Genomic DNA, 23470 nt, shown 5'->3' with positions numbered 1-23470 from the left:
AGTTTTCTTTTTCTTAAGATTGCTTTGGCTATTTGGGGTCTTTTGATTCCCTACAAATTTTAGGATCATTTGTTCTATTTCTATGAAAAATACCATTAGAATTTTGATAAGGACTGCACTCAATCTGTAGATTGCTTTGGGTAGTATGGAAATTTTAATATTAATTTTTCTAGTCCAAGAACATGGAATATCATTCTGTATATTTGAGTCTTTTTCATTTTCTTTAATCAATGTCTTACAGTTTTCACTATACAGGTCTTTCACTTCCTTGGTTAAATCTATTCCTAGGGTATTTTATTCTTTTTGATATCATTGTAATTGGGATTGTTTTCTTAATTTTTCTGATAGTGTATAGAAATGCAAATGATTTTTATAAATTGATATCGTGTCCTGCAACTTTACTAAATTCATTTATTAGTTCTAAAAGTTTTTGTGCCAAAATCTTTAGGGTTTTCTATATATAATCATGTCATCTGCAAATAGTGATAGTTTTATTTCTTCCTTTCCAATTGAATGTCTTTTATTTCTTTTTCCTAATTCCTTTGGCTGGGACTTCTAATATACTGAACAAAAGTGGTGAGTGTGGGCATCCTTGTCTCTCCCCTCAAATTCCTAAAGCCTATAGTGGAAAAACCTGAGTCATAGGGGAAAATGTGGTATCTTTTCAGGTTGGATCCTAACTTTATAACCGCCTACCCTTTGTGTGCTTTCTTTGCTTATATTTTCTCACATTTCAAAAGGGGGAAAATACTTTTTTCCCTGATGATTACCCGCTAATCTGTATTTGTCCTTAGTTTTCAGTAGTTTGACTATGATGAATCTAGGGGCATGGTTTTTATATTTTTCCACTTGAGTTTCTTGGGGATTCTTGAATTATAAATTTGTGTTTTAATTTCTTATTAATTTTCATACAGATCTGTAAAATTTCACCTATTATTACTTCAAAACTTTTTTATATTATCCTACAGGTAATTGAGAATATTAATTTTTAAAAACTGTTTATTCTCTTTCCTTCAGTTTAGACAATTTAATTTATTTATATTTTTATTTTAAAAAAATTTTATTTATTTACTCATGAGAGACACAGAAAGAGGCAGAGACACAGGCAGAGGGAGAAGTAGGCTCCCTACAGGGAGAAGCAAGCTCCCCACAGGGAGCCCGATGTGGGACTCGATCCCAGGACTCCAGGATCATGCCCTGAGCCAAAGGCAGACACCCATCTGCTGAGCCACCCAGATGTCCCAAGGGGCAAAATATCTTAAAAGGCTTCTGGGGGAAATAATGAAAAAAGATGGAGGAAAGAAAAGATTGATAATTTATATATTCTTTAGGATTTTCTATGAACACAACGATAATACTTTTTTTCTTTCAAGTCACTGCACCTTTTTTTCTTACCTTACTGAATTAGTAAGAATCTCAATTACAGTATTAAATAGAAAGCTTGATAGCAAGTATCTTTGTCTCATTCTCAGATACCAAGGGAGACCTTTTACCATTAAGAGCTGTTTTCTCTAGGAATTTAAGACACACCTTTATGGGACTGAGGAAGTTCCATTTTTGTTTTTGCTGAAAGGATAAATTCTATGAAATGTCTTTCCTCCATCTATTTGTGTGATAATATAAGATGATTCTATTTCATTACATTAATGTGCTAAGTTACGCTGATTTTCAAATGTTAAACCTACTCTGCATTCTGACAATATTCCCAACATAGTCATGATATATTATCCTTTTCATATATTGTAGGATTTTTTTTAAGACCTTATTTATTTATTCATGAGAGACACAGAGAGAGGCAGAGACACAGGCAGAGGGAGAAGCAGGCTCCATGCAGGGAGCCCAATGCAGGACTCGATCCCGGGTCTCCAGGATCACACCTTGGGCCGAAGGTGGCACTAAACCGCTGTGCCACCCGGGCTGCCCCTATTGTAGGATTTTTAAAAAAAGATTATTCATTCATTCATTCATTTGAAGAGATAGCACAAGTAGGCAGAGGGAGAAGCAGGCTCCCTGAGCAGAAAGCCTGATACATGGCTTGATTTTAGGACCCTGGGATTATGACCTGAACCAAAGGTAGACGCTTAACCCACCAAGCCACTTAGGCACCTCGGATTTATTATTTTGTTTTGTACATTCATTTTCATCAGTGAGGATGACCTATAAACTTCTTTTTTCTTGAATGTCTTTATAAAGTTAAAGTATCCATGCTTGTGTCACTTCATAAAATAAATTGGAGTGAGTTCCAACATTTATCAATTCTCTTGAGACTCCGTATGAGTGGGTTTTTTTCCTTAAAGCATTGGTAGAATGAAGTCACATGAGCTGGAACTGTCTATTGGAAAGGCTTGTAGCAATGGATTCAATTTCATTACTACGTAGGACTCTTCACATTGCCTATTAACCCCCAGCAAAGTTGGTTTACTGTATATTACTAGGAATTTGCCTGTTTCATATAAATTTTCAAATGTATTCATATAAACTGTATATGAAAGCCTTTCATTATCCTTTTAATGTCTGCAGGATTGAGAGTGACCCAATTTTCATTCTTATCTTTTCTCTTTTTATTCTCTCTGTTCATTTGACAGAAGTGAAAAGTAAATGTGACTTGTTATATATTTTGACACAAAAATGAATAAATGATGTGAGAATCAAAAGAAAAAAAAATAAAGTTCCTTGCTGCCTAAAGCCCATTGATAAGACCTTGAAACAGGTAGAGTGACCCTCCTCTAGGAGCTCAACTATCTGGATGTTTTGCTAAGGGCAAAAACACAATCTTAGTTCAACCCTCCAGGATCCTGTAAGTCTTATTTAATATATAAAAATTCCTTTAAAAACTTCCTTTATCTCTACCCCCCAAGATATATGTTGGCAATCATCCCCCAAGCATATGGCCCACTAATATACATCTGAAGGGTTTCATGACTAAGGTTTTACTAGACAGTAATAAGGTACCTTTTCCTAGCAATAGCTAGCCTCCTCAAGGTTCTGAGAATCTTGCTTCCAAAATTCCTTAGAGACTTATGCTCTCCCTAACCACCCCCCAACTTGAAAGTGTATAATCAGTCACTCCTCACAACTCCAGTGCAAGTCTTTCTGCCCATGGGTCCTGTTCCCATGCTTTAATAAAACCACCTTTTTATACTGAAGAGGTCTCAAGAATTCTTTCTTGGCTGTCAGCTCCAAACCCCAACATTTCCTGCATCAATAAATAACCTAGAACTACATGCAACAACATGCAACGGGTGAATCACACAATGCTGAGCAAGAGAATTCAGACATAAGAGTATATACTGTGGGGCGGCCCCGGTGGCTCAGTGGTTTAGTGCCTGCCTTTGGCTCAGGGCGTAATCCTGGAGATCCGGGATCGGGTCCCGCGTCCCATGTCAGGCTCCCTGCATGGAGCCTGCTTCTCCCTCTGCCTGTGTCTCTGCCTCTCTCTCTGTCTCTCATGAATAAATAAATAACTTAAAAAAGAGTATATACTGTGTAATTGCATTGATATAAAAAGATTGCCAAACCAATCTTTGCTGTTAGAAATTTGGATAGTGATCATTCTTGTAGAATGAAAAAGAAAACAGAAGAGAGCATGAAGACATATTTTGGGATGCTGGTAATATCCTTTCTTGACCTGGATATTAGTTAAATAAATGAATGTATTCAGTTTCTGAAAATCCATCCAGGGGTACTTAGACTATATGTGCTTTTAGGTATGTATACTACACATCAAAGAAGCTACTATTAAAAAATCAGAAGGACTTCTGCTTTTTTGCTCCAAAATGGAAAGAGCCTGTAAGTGATCACTACTATTGTCATAACAAGAAAAGAGCTAAGCAAACTGAAAATTTGTAATTCTTATTTCCCACAGAGAATTGAGGTCCCTGGGCAGACAAATGATCTTGAGAACTGGAGAAAAGGGAAAGAGAAACACAGATAACCTGAAGAAGAAGCTGCTAGAGCCAGGGACTGGTAGGAATTGATGAGTTGTTAGAAACTGTTAGAAAACAGTGTGGACCAGCTTCAGACTTAAAAACTCTTACCGGCCCCCACTTTCTTGAGTTTGACCTCTAAGAACACCATCACTTTCTCAGGATAAAGATCAGAGGAGATTCCCCCAGCAGAGGGAGGGGAAACTAACCTTTTTGAAATATTTAGGTATTCTGTTGCTCACCTGCCCTCAAGGGGAACTAATTTACCAATGTTGTGCCCAATATTGCGAATCCCAGAAACCACCACCAAGGAGCCGACACCGATGCAAGCTCATGAGGGTTTGTTAACAAGCTCGAGCTTGGGTCCAAGTATACCTGTCACAGCGGAACAGGGACTTGGATCCCCGAGGTGGGTCACAGCTGGATTTTTATGGGCTGGTCTAGGGGATTTCCAGTAAGGGTCAGGGAGTTTCTCAAGCTCTTAGTTCTTCATTCTGATATGGAACTTTCCATTAAGGGCATGCTCTGAGGTTTTTCTTGGAACTGACTTGGGCTAGAGGCCGCAGTTGTTATTCATCTAGAGCCCAGGGTGGGGGACATTTTCTGAATTTCTTGGGTCCCACACCAGGGACCAACCAATGTGAAGAAAAGGAAATACCCAGCCCCTCTAGTCCTCCTGTGTCACCTAACTGGTTGAGGGAGGAAAGGATCGGAGAACTTGTGCAGATCACAGCTCAGGGTCACCAGCAAACCGAGAGACTAAGACCTAAAATTCTTCCCCACCTCTACACTTGCTCTACATCAACATGATTCTTGTATAAAAACAGGGTTAGAGCTGAAAGAAAAAAAAAAAACAAAAACCCACGACTATCTCAATTGATCAGAAAATTATCTGACAAAATTCAACACCCTTTCGTCATAAAAACATTAAACAAAATCCTTGCAAGTTATTTTTGGATATCGACAGACTGATAGCAAATTTTTACATGGAGAGGCAAAGGAGAACACCCAACACACAATACTGAAGGAGAACTAAGTTGGGGTCTGACAAATGAGCATCCAGTCAAATCTTAATATTTATATAACATTTCTCTTTGGTTATGCTTGGAAAAGCTCTTCGTTTTGTTTTGTTTTCTTGGGGGGATTAAAGTTCATTTTATTTTTATTATTGTTACCAAGTTGATGATTTTCTAAAAAAGACACAAATATATCCAACGTACCTATCTTCAAGCGATAGAAACCACAATTTACATTGGCTTAGGCAAATTGGGATAATAAATACATATTTTGTGAAGGTACATTAACTGAATTTCAGGAAGAATCAGGGTAGAATTAGTCAGAGATGATCATCATAGAAATCTCTATCTCTCACATATTCTCCTTTATTTATATATTTTTCTTTATTTTTAATTGGAGTTCAATTTGCCAACATATAGCATAACACCCAGTGCTCATTCCGCCAAGTGCCCCCCTCAGTGCCCATCACCCAGTCACCCCATCCCCCCCCACTTCCCCTTCCACTACCCCTTGTTCATTTCCCAGAGTTAGGTGTCTCTCATGTTTTGTCACCCTCACTGATATTTCCACTCATTTTCTCTCCTTTCTCTTTATTCCCTTTCACTAATTTTTATATTCCCCAAATGAATGAGACCATATAATGTTTGTCCTTGGAAAAACTCTTCGTAAACCAATATTACGAAACAAAAGGAGATTATCACCAGATCACTTTTACATTATTCAGTTGGCGTTGACTATATCTGAACGTTAAGTATTAAAATTACCTCACTCGTACTCACCACTATTAAATGCAGCTGGTACACATGAAGAGTAGTACCTAGAGGTTCTTTCCCGTGTGTGACCACCAGGCTGCCGCTACTTAGGGGACACCGCACGGAGTCCCCGCATGGCCCTGGGGCCGCTCTACGGAGCCTACCTTGCGGCTCTGCACCCTCAGGCCCGCGGCTGCCGACGGCCGCCAGCTCCGGAGTGCCCTTGCCTGCCTTCTAGCCTGACCGCGCCGTCTTGTTTCCCTGCGGGCGTTACCAGCCCTCGGGTGGCGCACTCCTCAGACAATCTCCCCACCCGGCCCGCGCTGGGCGGTCCGGGCGCGATCTAGCGCTTCCGTGAGGCTTCTGGGATTCGGGCTGCTTTCCCCACAAGCCACCGCGGCCACGGACAGGCCGGCTCCAACATTTCCCAGAGGGCAGCGGGCCCAGCGGCTCTTTGGTTTCCTTTCCATTTTTTCGCGCGGTTCTCTCGCTGTGCGCTCGGTGAGTTGAGCTCATCTCAGGATGTAAGCGGCGCGGGGTGTCGACAGGCTGGGCTCTGGACAACCAAGTTAACCTGGGGTGGGGGAGGCAGGCTTTAAAGCGTGGAAGCCCGCGGTAGGGGCGGCCAGTTGTTAACCGTGACCGGAACCGCGGAGGAGGGTGCTGTGGGTCCGCAGGGGCAGATGGCGAGGGGGCGAGCGAGCGAGCGCGTGTGCTCCTGTCTGCGCACGCGCGCCCAGCGGTGCCTCCGTTACAGCAGGTGCGATTGTGAAGTGAGGGTGAGGCACGTGCGTGGCTGTGCACGTGTTGCGCCGTGGATTTGGTTGCGTGCTTTTTACCTGTGCGGCGATTGTTGTGGCTCTGTTGTGTCCTCGTCCCACGGCTCTGGGTTCCCGGCCGCTTCCTTCCGCTTCTCTCCTCACAGCTGCTTGTGGCTGCCACAGAGGAATGGCCATAAGAACGAAGTTGGAGGTCGGGAACGCCTTGGAAATCCTTTACATGGGAGCTCTGAGGGGCAGCCACGTGTCTCAGAACCACGGCGTTCCCAGAGATCAGGAACTTCCTGTAAACTTTACACAGATGACACGCTGTCCCATTTCCATCTGTGTGTGTGTGAGCAGGGCGGGCATGGACGTAGAGAATGTTGTACAACGAGGTCATTCTGTGCTCCTGGCATCCTGTGACTCCCTACTGCCTCCTGCCATTCTCCCAAAAGAAGGACCCCGATGAGGAGGAAAGAATTGGAGGAAAGAATTGTTGCGTCCAAAAAAAAAAAAAAAAAATCACTGTTTGGGCTAGTCCCCCCACCCCCATAAAATTATTGGTTTTAGGACATTCTTTCCTTTTTCTGAAATGTCCCAATCATGATCTGCTTTCTTCCCAGTGGATATTGGGTGATATTGAAGTAAAACCTCATTAACATTCTCATGTTCATTCTGTTATCATTCACATCCTCCTGTGTATTGTTATTGTAAACAGAACCCCCCAGTATTCAGATTTTTTGGGGGGGAGTTAGAATCAAGGACAATTTTCTTGCTTCTAATGATGTGAAACATTTTGTTCAGGATTATGGAAATGTTTAATGATGAACCCATATGGTTGAATATGATGTAGCTGTTGATATTATATTTATATAGGGGTGCCTGGGTAGCTCAATGGGTTAAGCCTCCCACTCTTGGTTTTGGCTCAGGTCATGATCTAGGAGTGGTAAGATGGAGCCCCTAGTCCAGCTCAACACTCTGGAGTATGTGGGCTTGAGATTCCCTTCTTTTCCCTCTCCGTTTATCTCTCCCCCACTCATGCGCATGCTCTTTCTCTAAAATAAATGAATCTTTGAAAAAAGATTATGTTTATACAGAATTAGACTTAAGGAAAATATATACTCTATAATGTTTTTAAAAATATTTTATTTATTTATTTATTCATGAGAGACACAAGGAGAGAGAGGCAGACGCACAGGCAGAGGGAGAAGCAGCCTCCATCCAGGAAGCCCCACGTGGGACTCTATCCCGGGTCTCCAAGGATCATGCCCTGGGCTGAAGGTGGCGCTAAACCACTGAGCCACTCCCCCACCCCCCCCACCCCTGGCTGCCCTACACTCTATAATGTTAAGCAATATTCATATTTATCAACCGTATTCCCTGGGAAAATTTAAATTATATATGAATTATATATGAATCCCACTCAAAAAGGTATTAGTGTGAGAAGTTTTGCAAGGAGTGCATCATAAAGTAATATTTAATATTTAATATTTTAATTGTTCACTAAGGTAGGGTGGTGATGTAGCCACATTCATCAAGCATCTATTGTGTATCAAACACTCTCTACCTTTATTACATTCTCTGATGCAATTTACAAGTGCCATTTAACTGTATTGTGTTTGTTTTCAGTAGAATCTTGGTAATGAAAGTGTTTGTTTTGGGGAGATACAACCAAAGGATATGCAAGGACTGTAGGTATAATTTGTTTCCTTTGTAATACTTTCCCATGACATGCATAGGGTTCAGATGTTATAAATACAAGAATGAAAAAACTGTTGTTTTTTCTCTATGATTTTTAAAAATATTTTATTTATTGAGGGACACTTGGGTGGCTCAGTGTTTGAGTGTCTGCCTTTGGCTCAGGTAGTGATCTGGGATCCTGGGATTGAGTCCTGCATCAAGCTCACTGCAGGGAGCCCGCTTCTCCCTCTGCCTTTGTCTCTGCCTCTCTTTCTATGTCTCTCATGAATAAATAAATAAAAGGTTTTATTTCTTGAAAGAGACAGAGGGAGAGAGCAGGAGAGGAGCAGAGGGAGAGGAGAGAAAGAATCACAAGCAGGCTCCCCACTGCAGGCAGAGCCCTACACAGGGCTCAATTTCACCACTTAAGATCACCGAGCTACAATCTAGAGTTGGTTGCTCAACTGACTGAGCCACATAGGTGCCCCTTTATGATATTTTAAAATACATTTGTCATATGTTGAAATGTCATTGAAATATTTCGAAATATCTTATATTCTGGTGATGCCGTTAATGAAGGCTTGTTGTAAAACATACATTATCCTAGGGAACATCTGATGAAGAAATATAAAATACTCTTATTCCCACCACCCAGAGATATGCTATTCGTATTTTTTCCATTTAGTATATATGTATTGTTTTATTTTGAAGAGTATGATCATATTAGTTAAGTATAAGAGTCAAACCAAAAAGAATTAACAATCTGAGTTTGCAAAGAGTCCATGAGTCTTATTATATGTGCATGTGAGTAGAAGACAGAAGTGACAATTTCTGGTTTGAAAAACTTTCCAAGGATGTCTGGGTGTCTCAGCATCTGCCTTTGGCTCAGGGCATGATCCTGTGGTCCTGGGATCAAGTCCCACATCGGGCTCCCTGCGTGGAGCTTGCATCTCCCTTTGCCTATGTTTCTGCCTCTGTGTGTGTGTGTCATGAATAAATAAATAAAATCTTTAAGGAAAAAAGAAAAAAAAGCCTTTCTAGATATTTATACTTTTTAGGTAATAGAAATAACCCATTAATTAAATTAGTTACCAGGGCGCAAGTATCAAATAAGATAGTCTTTCAGAGTTAAGATTTTTCTTTAAAGATTTTTTTTTTGTTTTTAAGAAATCTCTTATACCCAACATGGGGTTCAAATTCACAAACCTGAGATCAAGAGTCACAAGCTTGGGGTGCTTGGGTGGCTCAGTGAGTTAAGCACTGGACTCTTGATTTCAGCTCAGGTCATGATCTCAGGGTCATGAAACAGAACCCTGTGTGGGGTTCCACTCTGAATGTGGAGTCTGTTTGGGATTCTCTCTCCTTTCCCTATGCCCCTCCCTGAGTTCCTGCTCTCTTTTTTCTCTCTTCTCTCTCTTAAAAAACAAAACAAAACAAAAAAAACAGTGGCATGCTCTACCAACTGAGCTAGCCAGGTGCCCCCAGAGTTAGATTTTTATTTTTATTTTTTTTAAATTTGTATTTATTTATGTTAGTCACACACAGAGAGAGAGGCAGAGACACAGGCAGAAGGAGAAGCAGGCTCCATGTACCGGGAGCCTGCCGTGGGATTCAATACCGGGTCTCCAGGATCGCGCCCTGGGCCAAAGGCAGGCGCCAAACCGCTGCGCCACCCAGGGGTCCCTAGATTTTTAAAAAGAGATTTAAGATTGGTTTTACAAAACTTCACAGTAATAACTGATTTTTTTTTTAAGATTTTATTTGGGGAGTGAGGGGACCGAGGGGAGGGAGGGAGAGAAAAAAACTATATTTATTCATTATTTATTCATGAGACACACAGAGAGAGAGACAGGCAGAGACAGACACAAGAAGACTGAGAAGCAGGCTCCCCACAAGGAGCCCAGTGTAGGACTCCATCCCAGACCCTGGGATCACACCCTGAGCCAAAGGCAGATGCTCAACCACCGAACCACTCAGGTGTCCCTAATTAATTATTTTAGTGTCTTCCAAATAACATTTCCAAGTATGTATTGTAATAAGAGAAAATAACTAATAATGATTTTATTTATTCACATTTCTTTCACAGATTAAAGGTATTGAGCCTTTTATTAATGTTTTAATGTCTCACTTTATGAGACTCCTGATTAGTTTAGGTTCCTTGAGCAAATTATGATTCAAAAAAGTCTCTTTTTTTGCTGCTACAGTTGGCAGAAAGGCAAATTTCCTCCTCCACTTTCCTAGATATTCTTAGTATTTTATTAATAAAAAATGCATTCTCCAACCAAGGTCCTCAATTTTTTTTATGAGTGTTATAAGAGCAGAGCTGAGAAGTAGAACTTTACTCTAAAAAGGAGATTTTAGAATTATTTCTTTTGTAATAATCAAAGAACATGAAATGTTCTTTAAACAGCTAACATTAATATAGTATTACAGCATAATATTAAGTTGTTTTTTTTTTTTTTTAAGATTTTACTCATTCAGGAGAGACAGAGGGAGGCAGAGACATAGGCAGAGAGAGAAGCAGGCTCCATATGGAGAGCCCGATGTAGGACTCGATCCTGGGACTCCAGGATCACGCCCTGGGCTGAAGGCAGCACTCAAACTGCTGAGCCACCCAGGCGTCCCAATATTAAATTTTTATAGAGATTATCTTTCTCCAAATATTCATATTTAGTAGGTGATCTTCATTCTCTGGATTTTACTGATGAAAAACCAAGGCAGTTAAATCTCATGGACTCTAAGAATATTTCCACATTTAGAAAATCTGAATATAGATTTTGTCTTAAATTCAATAGGATACCATTCTTGCATTATATATTTATTTGCCTGAACCAATATCATGATTAATAATGGTATATATGCCATCATATAGTAGAACCAAATTAATTAATGTTACTGTTAGATTTTTATGTAGATATTAACGTAAATCTAAAGAGTAGAATTTGAGATAAAACAATCAGACTCTTCCAAAGTCCTTATGATATGCCTAACCATGCAATCTTAGTATTTGGGTTGATAAAAAGACTCAAGTGATGTGGTTGCTATTTTTATGTTTCTTTTAGTAAGTAAGGTGAACATCAAATGGGAATAAATGCATCAGAGGCCACTAAGGAGATTCAGATAATGCAGTTTGGGATTTTATAAGGCAGTGATGTTATTCTGACGGTAGCCACCACTGGCAGCTTACTATCAAATTATGCTGACCTAAAAAAGCACTATGATGGTAAGGAATATATGTGTAAATTTTTACTTTTTTAAATTCATATAATTCTTTACTATAAAACACACCTTTTTATTTATTTTTTAAAAGATTTATTTATTTATTCATGAGAGACGGATATAGAGAGAGAAGCAGAGACACAGGCAGAGGGAGACGCAGGCTCCTCACAGGGAGCCCCATGTGGGACTTGATCCTGCATCCCAGGATCACTCCCTGAGTCAAAGGCAGATGCTCAACCACTGAGCCACCTAGGTGTCCCTAAAACACACCTTTTTAAAGTGTATAATTCAGTAGTTTTTGTTTCTTTTTATTTTTTTAAGATTTTATTTATTAATGAGTGACACATAGAGAGGCAGAGACACAGGCAAAGGGAGAAGCAGGCTCCATGCAGGGAGCCCAATGTGGGACTTGATCCTGGGACCCCAGGACCACGCCCTGGGCTGAAGGCAGGTGCTAAACCACTGAGCCACCCAGGGATCCCATAGTTTTTAATGTAGTAGTCATAGGTTTGTATAACCAGTACCACTGTTAATGCACCACTATTAATTATGTATAAGTACTTCATTTGTTTTTTTATGTGGTGAAGTATATATAACAAAATTTGATATTTTATTTTTTTAAAGATTTTACTTATTTATTCTTAAGAGACACACACACAGAGAGAGAGAGAGAGAGCGAGAGAGAGAGAGAGGCAGAGACAGGCAGAGGGAGAAGCAGGCTCCACGCAGGGAACCCGATTTGGGACTCCATCCCGGGATTCCAGGATCACGCCCCAGGCCAAAGGCAGGCGTTAAACCACTGAGCCACCCAGGGATCCACAAAGTTGACATTTTAACCTTTATTTTTTTAGGGAGTGGGGAGAGAATCTTAAGCAGGTTCCACACTGGGGCTTCATCTCACAATCCTGAGATCATGACTTGAGCCAAAATCAAGAGTTAGACATTTAACCAAACTGAGTCACCCAGGTGCCCCAACATGTTAATCATTTTTAAGTGTATAGTTCTGTAGCATTAAGTGTATCTACATTGTTCTGCTACCATCACTACCATTGATCTTCAGAACTTCTTCATCTTTCCCAACTGAAACTCTACCTATTAAACACTTCCCATCCCCTTCTCCCCCCAGTCCCTGGCATCTACTTTCTGTCTCTATGAATTTGATTATTCAAAGCATCTCATAGAAGAGGAGTCATACAGTATTTGTCCTTTTGTGCTTAGCTTATTTCACTTAGCATAATGTCTTTTTTTGAAAAAAAGATTATATTTATTCATGAGAGACTGAGACACACACACACACACACACAGAGGCAGAGACACAGGCAAAGGGAGAAGCAGGCTCCATGCAGGGAGCCCCATGTAGGACTTGATCAGGTGTGCCCAGGATGAGGCCCTGGTCCGAAGGTGGCGCTAAACCGCTGAGCCACCCGGGCGGCCCTTAGCCTAATGTCTTAAAGATTCATCCATGTTGTAACTTGTATCAAAATAATCCTCATTTTTATGGCTGCATAATATACCCTTGCATGCATATGCATACGTTTTCTTTATCGGTTTATGGACATTTGGGTTTCTTCTACTTTTTGGCTGTTATAAATACAAACATTTGTATATGAGTGTTTTTGTGTTTGTTTTGGTGAATGTGTATTTTCTATTTTTGGGTATATACCTAAGGGTAGTTACCATGGATCACATGGTAACTCCTACATTGTCTGTTTTATTCTCCTGATGTTAGATGCTAAGTCAAACTAATAGAATAATTTAGCACCTTCCTGGAGGATGTGACTTAACATAATAGGAAATAGTTCCTGAAGAAAACTTGCAAAAGGGTATAGCAGTGAGACCAACATTAATATATTTAAGACTATTCTCAGAGACTTTACTCATATTTTAGGTTATAATCCAGCAGTGAGCATACATAAAAATCAGAGAACATCGTATTACTGGTAGCTGAAGAAAACAAGAAACTTTTAACAAAACAATCCAAATTTAATGTACTTCTCCAACACCAACTAAACACTAAAGGAATGAACTTTACACATTTTTTTTTTAACTTTACACATTTTGGAAAACAACTTCCACTTAAAACAACAAATGTTCATATGCATATGCATTTTAATTTAAGACCTGGCCATTGAATCATTAACTTCATATACTTAAGTTCTCATCACGATCAAAAGAAAAATAAATAATGTGATACATACAAAGGGGAAAATTATTCAGCCATTAAAAAGAAGAAGATTTTGCTATTTGCAACCACATGGATGGATGTTACCCTAAAAAGTCAGAGAAAGACAAGTAGCAATACTGTATGATTGCACTTTTTTGAGGAATCTAATTCTCCACCCCCTCAAAACAAAACAAAACAAAACAAAATTGGACTCAGAGGCAGAGAAAAGATTGGTGGTTGCCAGAGATGGTGGGTGGGGAGTAGGTGAAATGTATGAAGGTAGGCAAAAAGTATAAACTTTCAGTTACAAATGAATCGTGGGTATGTAATGTCCAGCATGGTGACTATGGTTACTAATACTGTATTGTAATAATAATGCTGTACTGTATTGTATATTTGAAAGTTAGTAAGAAAGTAAGTCTATAAGTTCTTATCACAAGAAAAAATGAAACTATGTATGATGATGGTTATTAACTAGACTTAACTGTGGTCATCATTTTGCAATATATACAAATACTAAATCATGCTATATATACCTGAAACTAATATAATGTTACATGTCTATTTTAACTCAAAAAAATGTAAGTTTTAGGTGAAAGTCTAATGCAACAATATAATATCTCTGAGAACTGGTTATTGAGGGGGTGTCTGGGTGGCTCAGTCAGTAAGCATCTGCCTTTGGCTCAGGTCATGATCTCCAGGTCCTGGGATAGAGCCCCATCCCTGCTGAGCAGGGACTCCTTCCTTCTCCCCCTCTGTTAACCGTCCCCTGCTCATGCTCTTTCTCTCAAATAAATAAATAAAATCTTAAAAAAAATAAAAAAAGAAAACTGGTTATTAAGGCATGACCTTCTTGAGTTTGCTTTAGGCATTTTCTGTCAGCTTTGTTTTCTCAGTATCTAGTTATTTGATCCCTGGTGAAATTTTGAGATTTTATGACTCAGTCCAACAATATTCTGGAACACAGACATGTGTACACATATGTATACGCATACACACACACACACTTTGGCAAGATTAGCCATGTGAGCTTCACCTTTCTTTTTTTATTCATCAGTACTAATGAAATGCCTATGTCAAAGGAGATTTCTTCAAATGTCATGTCATTGAAACAGCAAAGAAACCTGTCTCTTTGGAGGCAGTTATTACTTTCCAAGAAAAAAAATCAAGAGAAAAAGACAAGTACTGTTAATATATGAGTGTATATAGCTTTCTGGACTTTTTCTGTTTGCCGAAGCCTGATGGTCTATCAGCCTTTTACTATTGAGATATGCAGGGCAGCCCCAGTGGCTCAGCGTGGGGCAGCCTGGGTGGCTCAGCAGTTTAGCGCCCCCTTCAGCCCAGGGTATGATCCTAGAGACCGAGGATCGATTCCCACATCAGGCCCCCTGCATGGAGCTTGCTTTGCCCTCTGCCTCTGTCTCTGCCTCTGTGTGTGTGTGTGTGTGTGTGTGTGTGTGTGTGTGTTTCTCATGAATAAATAAAATCTTTTTTTAAAAAAGATATGCATATATTTTACAAATAGTATAGTGTAAATGTGGTTTCATAATCTGATTTTTCTGATAGTATTTCTGGAATATTTTCCATGTCTTCATTATTTTCCCTCACTTCACATTTTGTATGTAATGTATTTTGTAATGCATTTCAGCAGTTTTTCTGGAATCAGAATGTTGAACCCTGCCTGACCAATTCTATGTCTTTTCTAACCTGTACACCCTTTCTAACGCATTCATCCTAACCTTATCCCCAAACCAGGAAGTAAGGTGTGGTATGGATGGTGTAGGTCCTTTTCAGTCCTGAAAGCTGTGAATGAGGGGAGGGGAATGTGTTCAGGGCAGGACTGAGCAGCCCAGTCTCAGATGCAGAGCAGCTTCCCCAAAATGGAGACCTGGCCAGAAAGCTGTCTGCGGAAATATCTGTATTTCCTGGGGATTAGGGTAAAAGTTTCAATTTACCTAAAATCCTTCTAATCTTTTGCAATTTCGTGTGTTTGTATCTTAGGAGATATTAAGTAAAATGGAATGGAGAAGCAAAACATTTGATTTCCTATGTAGTAACACTAAAACATGGTACTCACAGGATCTCTTTTTCTTTCCCAGTTTCTGGATTCTCTGTTTTTCTCCAGTAGAAAGAACCCCCCCCCCCAAAAAAAAAGAAACCTCAAGGAGGACCGATCAATTTTTGCATATCAAACCATGACATATGGAAGTTGGTATTCCCTTCTTGTTGAAATAATATGATACAAATGTTTTCATTAATTATCCTGGAAACTTCCTACCAGAAAACAACCCCAATCAATTATTGGTTCCCTATACCAGTGAAAAATGGTTCTATTTTTAACTGTAAAAAGACCCTAGAAATATTCAACCTAACACATACAAACCTAAACATCTAAATATGATTAATTATAACTCAAGGTTGAGTGCTATGCCACCAGTCAAAATATTTGTTAAAACAGGAAACTGGGATGCCTGGGTGGCTCAGCATTTTAGTACCTGCCTTTGGCCTGGGGCGTGATCCTGGAGTCCTGGGATCGAGTCCTGCATCAGGCTCCCTGAATGGAGTCTGCTTCTCCCTCTGCCTCTGCCTGTGTCTGTGTCTGTCTGTCTGTCTCTGTCTCTCTCTGTCTCTCTCTCTCTCTCTGTGTGTCTCTCTTGAATAAATAAATAAAATCTTAAAATATGTATATTCTAAACTATGAGAGTCTATTTAGAGTTAATATTGAACCAGTTCACATAAAATGTAAGAACTTTGCAAGGTGTGGGCCCATATATAGCCCCTAACTTCTATGTTACAGTTGTCATATGTACTGTATATATAGTATTATATACTTTAATACCATGTCTTTAAAAACATCTCTATTGACATGTAGTACATGGCACATATTTAAAATGTACATTGTCTTCCTCTGTGAGATTTCTCTTCATGTCTTTTGCCCATTTCATGATTGGATTGTTTGTTTCTTTGGTGTTGAGTTTAATAAGTTCTTTATAGATCTTGGAAACTAGCCCTTTATCTGATACATCATTTGCAAATATCTTCTCCCATTCTGTAGGTTATCTTTTAGTTTTGTTGACTGTATCCTTTGCTGTGCAAAAGCTTCTTATCTTGATGAAATCCCAATAGCTCATTTTTGCTTTTGTTTCTTTTGCCTTCATGGATGTATCTTGCAAGAAGTTACCGTGGCCGAGTTCAAAAAGGGTGTTGCCTGTGTTCTCCTCTAGGATTTTGATGGAATCTTGTCTCACATTTAGATCTTTCATCCATTTTGAATTTATCTTTGTGTATGGTGAAAGAGAGTGGTCTAGTTTCATTCTTCTGCATGTGGATGTCCAATTTTCCCAGCACCATTTATTGAAGAGATTGTCTTTCTTCCAGTGGATAGTCTTTCCTCCTTTATCGAATATTAGTTGACCATAAAGTTCAGGGTCCACTTCTGGGTTCTCTATTCTGTTCCATTGATGTATGCGTCTGTTTTTGTGCCAGTACCACACTGTCTTGATGACCACAGCTTTGCCCCCAGATATGGTTTTCTTTTTTAAAATTCCCCTGGCTATTCGGGGTCTTTTCTGATTCCACACAAATCTTTTTTTTTTTTAATTTTATTTATTTATTCATGAGAGACACAGACAGAGAGAGAGAGGCAGAGACACAGGCAGAGGGAGAAGCAGGCTCCATGCAGGGAGCCCGATGTGGGACTCGATCCCGGGTCTCCAGGATCACACCCTGGGCCGAAGGCAGGTGCCAAACCGCTGAGCCACCCAGGGATCCCATGATTCCACACAAATCTTAAAATAATTTGTTCTAACTCTCTGAAGAAAGTCCACGGTATTTTGATAGGGATTGCATTAAACGTGTAAATTGCCCTGGGTAACATTGACATTTTCACAATATTAATTCTGCCAATCCATGAGCATGGAATATTTTTCCATCTCTTTGTGTCTTCCTCAATTTCTTCCAGAAGTGTTCTATAGTTTTTAGGGTATAGATCCTTTACCTCTTTGGTTAGGTTTATTCCTAGGTATCTTATGCTTTTGGGTGCAATTGTAAATGGGATTGACTCCTAATTTCTCCTTCTTCAGTCTCATTGTTAGTGTATAGAAATACCACTGATTTCTGGGCATTGATTTTGTATCCTGCCACGCTACCAAATTGCTGTATGAGTTCTAGCAATCTTGGGGTGGAGGCTTTTGGGTTTTCTATGTAGAGTATCATGTCATTGGCGAAGAGGGAGAGTTTGACTTCTTCTTTGCCAATTTGAATGCCTTTAATGTCTTTTTGTTGTCTGATTGCTGAGGCTAGGACTTCTAGTACTATGTTGAATAGCAGTGGTGAGAGTGGACATCCCTGTCTTGTTCCTGATCTTAGGGGAAAGGCTCCCAGTGCTTCCCCATTGAGAATGATATTTGCTGTGGGCTTTTCGTAGATGGCTTTTAAGATGTTGAGGAATGTTCCCTCTATCCCTACACTCTGAAGAGTTTTGATCAGGAATGGATGCTGTGTTTTGTCAAATGCTTTCTCCGCATCTAATGAGAGGATCATATGGTTCTTGGTTTTTCTCTTGCTGATATGATGAATCACATTGATTGTTTTATGAGTGTTGAACCAGCCTTGTGTCCCGGGGATAAATCCTACTTGGTCATGGTGAATAATTTTCTTAATGTACTGTTGGATCCTATTGGCTAGAATCTTGTTGAGAATTTTTGCATCCATGTTCATCAGGGATATTGGTCTGTAATTCTCCTTTTTGGTGGGGTCTTTGTCTGGTTTTGGAATTAAGGTGATGCTGGCCTCATAGAACGAATTTGGAAGTACTCCATCTCTTTCTATCTTTCCAAACAGCTTTAGTAGAATAGGTATGGTTTCTTCTTTAAACGTTTGATAGAATTCCTCTGGGAAGCCATCTGGCCCTGGACTTTTGTGTCTTGGGAGGTTTTTGATGACTGCTTCAATTTCCTCCCTGGTTATTGGCCTGTTCAGGTTGGCCAACATGCACATGAGAAAATGCTCTGCATCACTTGCCATCAGGGAAATACAAATCAAAACCACAATGAGATACCACCTCACACCAGTGAGAGTGGGGAAAATTAACAAGGCAGGAAACCACAAATGTTGGAGAGGATGCAGAGAAAAGGGAACCCTCTTACACTGTTGGTGGGAATGTGAAATGGTGCAGCCACTCTGGAAAACTGTGTGGAGGTTCTTCAAAGAGTTAAAAATAGACCTGCCCTACGACCCAGCAATTGCACTGTTGGGGATTTACCCCAAAGATACCGCTTACCCGGTTAAATATTTAAATAAAAAATATTTATTTATTCATGAGAGACAGAGTGGCAGAGACATAGGCAGAGGGAGAAGCAGGCTCCTCGCAGGGAGCCTGATGCAGGACTCGATCCCGGACCCCAAGATCACGACCTGAGCTGAAGGCAGCCGCCCAACCCCTGAGCTACCCAGGTGTCCCAGGATTCAATTTTTTAAATTGAGACATAATTGACATATAACATTACAAATGGTTCCCAACTTAATTAATTGACTTTATGATGGCATGAAAGCAATACCCATACAAACATTTTGTCTTTCTTTCTTTCCTTCTTTTTTTTTTAAGATTTTATTTATTTATTTGAGAGAGAGATAGAATGTGAGCAGAGATGAGGAGGCAGAGGGAGAGGGAGAAGCAGACTCCCCACTGAACAGGGAGCCCTACTCAGGGCTCTATCCCAAGACTCTGAAATCATGACCTGAGCTGAAAGCTGGCACTTAACCAACTGGGCCACCCAGGAGTCCCAACCATTCTGTTTTTCACTTTTAGTACAGTATTCAATAAATTATATGTAATATTTAACATTTTATTATAATGTAGGTTTTGTGTTAGATGATTTTGTTTAACTGTGAGCTAGTGTAACTGTTCTGAGCATGTTTAAGTTAGGCTAGGCTAACTGCAATGTTCAGTAGGTAGGTGTATTAAATACATTTTTGATTTATGATATTTTCAGCTTATGATGGGTTTATGTGAGAAGCATCTGTATATTAGTTTCCGGTATACAGTATAATGATTTGATATTTGCTTACATTGTGAAATGATCTCTCCAATAAGTCTGGTTAACATCCACCACCGCACATAAGTACAGATCAATTCATTGTGAAATGTGTATATATCCATGAAACAACCACTACAATCAAAATAAGGAACAAATCCATCATCCCCCAAAGCCTTGATAATCCTTCCCTCCCAACCTTCACTGTCCTTTCCGACTCTGCCTCTAGGAATTACTGATCTGCTGTCTGTTTTTTTTTTTTTTTGCTGTCTTTTTTTTTTTTAAGATTTTATTTATTTATTCATGAGAGACACACAGAGAGAGAGAGAGGCACAGAGACACAGGCAGAGGGAGAAGCAGGCTCCATGCAAGAAGCCCGATGTGGGACTCGATCCTGGGTCTCCAGGATCACACCCCGGGCTGCAGGCAGTGCTAAACCACTGCGCCACCGGGGCTGCCCTGCTGTCTGTTTTAATATAAATTAGTTTACGCTTTCTAGATTTGTATACAAATAGAATCAAAGAGTATGTACTCTGTCTTGTTTCTTCCTTTCAGCATAATTATTTTTAGAGTCATCCATGTTGTTGCATATATCAGTTCCAAACAAAATATAATTGAATAGTATTCCAATATATGGATCTATCATAATGTCATCCTTTCTCTTGTTAACATTTTGGTTGTTCCAGTTTTGTGTTATTATAATTAAAGCTGCTAAGGGAATGTCTTTCTGGTATGCTAGAAAGAAAGTGCTCACAAAAGAATAGTGGCATATTGAGGACATAGGAACCAATCTGAAAGAAAGCAGAGGTTTCTATAATTGTCAATTAGGTGTCAATTAGGCTCAGTTTTTATTTCTCTTAGATAAACACTTAGGTGTGAAGTTGCTAGGTAGTATGATCGTTATGTGTTTGACTTTAGAATGAATTGTCAAGCTGTTTTCCAATTTTTAAAACTATTTTATAGTCTCCTATTAATGTATAACACTTCCAATGAATCCACATCTCTGTTACCATTCTCATTTTCAGTCTTTTGAATTTTAGCTATTCCTTTTAAGTCCTTTTTTTTTTTAGCTGAATGTCACAAATTTTGCTGTGTTCTATGTTCATTATTATCCAGGTGAATATATTTTTAAGCTCCACTTGAAATTTCTTCTTTGACTCCTGGATTATATAAATATGTAGTTCCTAACTTCTGAACATTTCCCAGATATTTCTGATTACTTTTAGTAATTGGGGTCTGAGAATATACTCCATTGGATTGAAAATTTCTAAATTTATTGAGATTATAGTTTTATTTTCCAACATATGGTCTGTCCTGGTCAGTATTTCTTTTTTTTTTTAATAAATTTTTATTTATTTATGATAGTCACACACACACAGGGAGAGAGAGAGAGAGAGGCAGAGACACAGGCAGAGGGAGAAGCAGGCTCCATGCACCGGGAGCCCGATGTGGGATTCGATCCAGGGTCTTCAGGATCGCACCCTGGGCCAAAGGCAGATGCCAAACCGCTGCACCACCCAGGGATCCCAGTCCTGGTCAGTATTTCATATGCACCTAAAGGAATAGATATTCTGTTAGGCAGAGGTTTCTATAATTGTCAATTAGGTCTATTTGGTTGGTAGTGTTGTCTTTTTTATAATTACTGATTAACTGTTTATTTACTGAGAGAAAGATGTTGAAGCCTCCTGAGTATAATTTTGTTTTTTCTTTTTTTTTAATTTTGTTTTTTTTCTATTCTCTCCCCTGTTAGTTTTATTTCCTCTGTTTTGAAGCTTATTGTTTACATTCACATTTTTTTTAAATTTTTATTTATTTATGATAGTCACACAGAGAGAGAGAGAGAGAGAGAGAGAGAGAGAGGCAGAGACACAGGCAGAGGGAGAAGCAGGCTCCATGCACCGGGAGCCCGATGTGGGATTCGATCCCGTGTCTCCAGGATCGCGCCCTGGGCCAAAGGCAGGCGCCAAACCGCTGCGCCACCCAGGGATCCCCTACATTCACATTTTTTATGTGAGATTGAGTAATTGACTATTGTAATGAAAAACCTTTTTACCCTAGGAATATTCCTTGTTTTGAAGTCTACTTTATCTGATATTATCATAGCCACTACACTGTTTTAGTAATTTCTTTTTTTTTTTTAAAGATTTTATTTATTTATTCGTAGAGATGCAGAGAGAGAGAGAGAGAGGCAGAGACACAGGCAGAGGGAGAAGCAGGCTCCACGCAGAGAGCCTGACGCGGGACTCGATCCAGGGTCTCCAGATCACGCCCCAGGCTGCAGGCGGCACTAAACCGCTGCGCCACTGGGGCTACCCAGTAATTTCTTTTTTTTTAAGACTTTATTTATTCATAGAGACAGAGAGAGAGAGAGAGAGAGAGAGAAGCAGAGACACAGGCAGAGGGAGAAGCAGGCACCATGCAGAGAGCCTGATGTGGGACTTGATCCAGGGTGTCCAGGATCACACCCTGGGCTGCAGGCGGTGCTAAACCACTGTGCCACCGGGGCTGCCCTGTTTTAGTAATTTCATGATACTCCCTGTCTATTCTCTTACTTTTGACCTTTCATATATATGTATATAATACATACTAAATATGTATATGAAATATATACATAAATAACAGAGAAATATGTAGGTATTTAAAATGAGTTTCTTATAGGAGCATCCAATATTGTTTTACTCTTTCTTTAAAAAGCCAGACTGGCAATCTTTCTCTTTTTTTTTTTTTTAAGATTTTATTTATTTATTCATGAGACACACAGAGAGAGAGGCTGAGACACAGACACAGGCAGACACAGGCTCCCTGCAGGGAGTCCGATATGGGACTTGACCCTGAGACTCCAGGATCATGCCCTGAGCTGAAGACAGGCGCCCAACCGCTGAGCTACCCAGCCGTCCCATGGCAATCTCTTTTAATTGTAATCATTAGACAATTTACAATTGATGTAATTATATCAGCAGTTCTAAAACTTTAACATATGGAACTTGATCCCAGGACCAGGGGATCAGGACCTGAGCCAAAGGCAGATGCTCAACCACTGAGCCACCCAGGTGCCCCTAGGCACCATCTATCCACCCACATGCTCCAATCCAGCACCTCTTTGGTGCTAGATTGGAGTTATCAATATGAACTCATGTTACATATAGATAGATACAGAAATACAGATGTGTGCATGGACCAGCATCCACACATATATTTCTCAGCTTTGTCTGTTGAGAGGGCCTAGAAGCAGTAATGGTTCAGTATCCGTGAGTACCCGTAGCACTCAGATTCTGTTTTCTAAATACTATTCTCCAATAAAAAGAACAAAGGCTCCTTGGAGTAATGACTGATTCTAGGACTGAAGCAGAGAAAAATACAAAATGAACCTGGAAGGTATAGTGTGAGAAAGAAAGTGCTCACAAAAGAATAGTGGCATATTGAGGACATAGGAACCAATCTGAAAGAGTTCCTAGTGACCAAACCTAGAACAATTTGAGCAAGAAAATAATGGCAGTACTGGATTAAAATCCACAGAATAAAATGTATGAGTCCATACTTATATACAAAAATATGACTGAATAAGTAACAGAGGCAGAAAGAACAAATCTTCCTTAGAGAACTATTACAAATAATTTATATGTGAAGTTTAATTTCCCTCCCCATAAATATAGGTGGAATTAGTGACTTGATGCCAAAGAAAAGAATATGGAAAGTGAGAAGTGGTACCCGACATTGGAGAAATCTGCAGATACCACCTTAACCAAATGGTCCAAGTCAGTATCACCAGTGACAAGTCATGTTGATGCGATTTGCTATGATCAGGGGTTTTCAGACTTTTACCATAAAGAGCTAGATAGTAAATACCTTCAGCTTTGTAGGTCATATGATCTGTTACAACCATTCAACTCTGCTATGGGAATATAAAAGCAGCCAG

The 23470-nt window shown here is 39.7% G+C and overlaps 1 protein-coding gene and 1 pseudogene across 1 annotated transcript in view; one reads left to right on the top strand and one right to left on the bottom strand.

The window, feature by feature from the left end:
• The window catches only part of ZNF383 (zinc finger protein 383), an 83068-nt gene extending 76668 nt beyond the window's left edge, over positions 1-6400 (bottom strand). Inside the window, exon 1 of the mRNA XM_035703931.1 lies at positions 5723-6400. The gene's annotated coding sequence lies outside the window, so the exon portion shown is untranslated. The remainder of the gene's footprint in view (positions 1-5722) is intronic.
• The window catches only part of LOC112643572 (zinc finger protein 573-like), a 47293-nt pseudogene continuing 29703 nt past the window's right edge, over positions 5881-23470 (top strand).

This window comes from Canis lupus, chromosome 1 (assembly GCF_003254725.2).
Source record: "Canis lupus dingo isolate Sandy chromosome 1, ASM325472v2, whole genome shotgun sequence".
Taxonomy (NCBI): domain Eukaryota; kingdom Metazoa; phylum Chordata; class Mammalia; order Carnivora; family Canidae; genus Canis; species Canis lupus.
This window is presented reverse-complemented; position numbering and strand designations above follow the sequence as displayed.